The sequence below is a fragment of the Penaeus vannamei genome, chromosome 27, assembly GCF_042767895.1.
Source record: "Penaeus vannamei isolate JL-2024 chromosome 27, ASM4276789v1, whole genome shotgun sequence".
NCBI classification, from domain to species: Eukaryota; Metazoa; Arthropoda; class Malacostraca; order Decapoda; family Penaeidae; genus Penaeus; species Penaeus vannamei.
The window spans coordinates 8,461,321-8,463,820 of NC_091575.1; positions in this window are offsets into that span (position 1 = coordinate 8,461,321).

Here is a 2,500-nt window from a genome sequence, read left to right on the forward strand (position 1 = left end):
ATTAAAGAACAACTGATGTTTTTTTTTTCTTCATACTTGTTTTAATCTAATTATTATCTTCAATAATGCTACACCCGTTGCATCATTATGTTTCTGAACTGTCTTATAGACGTTCCAAAAGGGAAGCTTTATCATGACAGCAATTGCACAAACGTTTATCGACAAAATTTCTCGCAGCATGACCTAATTCCCCGAGAGGTTAATCGAAAGAGAGCGAATAAATACTCTCCTTATCATCATCTTAAGATCCCACTCCATCGCCTGATTGGTGAACGGAAATATTGCAACTTAAGCCAGGTCACGGAGTTGCGCGCCGGACGTAATAGTGAAATGCAGCAATATATATGCAACGCGCTCTGGCCGGGAAGAGGAGTAGGAGTAAATCGATCGTGGAGGCTCCGAACGCTGACCTTTCCGGTGACCTTTCCCTGAAAATAAGAGACCGGCTCTGGAAGTGAGCTTTTTCATTGTAATGTTCAGCCGTCAGTAAACCTACATTCGGATGTAATTATTAAAGTTCACATTATTACTACCATCCCTATCGTTTTTAATTCTATAGTTATTCCTATAACTAGAATGAAAATACGATTATCAACAGCATTGATATCATTCAATAGTTTTTTTCATTATTGCTACAGTATTATCACCAACATCACCATTATCCTACTATCACCTTATATCGTTTCCTAAGACAGCAACACCTACAGAGTAAATAATTCGCTCGTATATACTACGGACTGTGCAACATTGTCCGAATAACGGGACTGGTACATCGCACTAGGGATGAATTATGAACACTGACACCACCCGAAAGATCAATACACGTTCCGATACTGCTTCGAACTTGTTTTGCTCAACTGGACGGACTGTCATTCCAATTAAAATGGATCACATCCTAACTTTCTTTCTCATTTACATTCTTTTTCTCTGATAATTTAATGTTTTTTGATTGACTGTTATTTTAGTCAATCACTGAATCTCTTTTAAAATTACTGAGGTCAGGCGTAAGATGTTCCGAATCACAAACTCGGTGGCAATGCGTGTAAACAATACAGTCTTTAACCTTTCCTTCTGCGTCCATCAACAAAAGCTATCTCAAAACACGTGAAGAAGTTTGTCTTGGGATTATTTTCTTTGGAATCTTGCCTCGAGAAACCTGTCTTGTGAATCATATTAAAGGTTCGACTCTTCGCTTATGTCATGGGACTTCTCTATGTTATTTTTTTCGCACACATGCATCTAAACTGGCAAAGATAAACACAACCATACGTGCAATACGCTCTTCTAGGATGCTTAAATTTATTAAGAGAGAGAGAGAGAGAGAGGGAGAGGGAGAGGGAGAGGGAGAGGGAGAGAGAGGGAGAGGGAGAGGGAGAGGGAGAGGGAGAGGGAGAGGGGAGAGGGAGAGGGAGAGGGAGAGGGAGAGGGAGAGGGAGAGGGAGAGAGTGAGATGGAGAGGGAGAGGGAGAGGAAGAGGGAGAGAGCGAGAGAGCGAGAGAGAGAGAGAGAGAGAGAGAGAGAGAGAGGTAGATAGATACTGACTGAAAGTGAGAGAGAGAGAGCGAAGGTGTTCGAATCCGAAATCCTCATTGGGCGAGAGAATTTATGATCGACTTATTTATGCGGTATAAAATCTGAATGTTATTTACATATGTGTAATATAAATGCTGGATGAAAGGTACTATATTCATGTGGGGATGGAGCCGTGTGCAAACAAGATAGAAAGCTTTGTCAATAAAAGTAAAAATTCGAGTAGCTGAGTGTGATCCGGTTTCTGGACAATTTTTTGTGGCAAAGGTGGGTGTTATTAAAAAAAAATGTGGAAAGGGAGTTTTAGACATTTGGAAACGAAAAAGTACTGTAGAACTTTAGATTTTTTAAAAGTATGGTTGTATGTCTCTGTCTGTCTGTCTGTCAGTCTCTGTCTGTCTGTCTCTGTCTCTCTCTCTCTTTTTCCCCCCTCTGTCAGTCAGTCTGTCTCTCACTCTCTCTCTCTTTACCCCCTCTGTCAGTCTGTCTGTCTGCCTCTCTCTCTCTTTCTCTCGCCATCTTCCTCTCAATTTCTCTGCAGACACCAGATTTGCACAGATGTAGTTTTCTGTACACATTTCAAAAAATTAATCTCATATATGTTTTATACTACATATTCGCACTACTGAATCCATATTGTGAGTCGATATACGATGAGGTCCCAGTCTAAAAGGGTTAAATACAACACTACTCCCACTAAATCCACAGCTGCAACTTTGGCTTTACTGGAGGCGATAAATGGCACCGGATGCTGATCTGATTCCGCAGTTAATCGCAGCTGAGGAGTTAGACCTCCGGGTGGCACACACAAACGCACGCACGTACACACACTCGCTCACACACGCACACAAAGACACGAACACGCAAACACACACACACACACATACATACACACACACACACACTCACATACACAAACACACACACAGCCCCATCCACCCACCCACACACAAACACACACCCACCCACC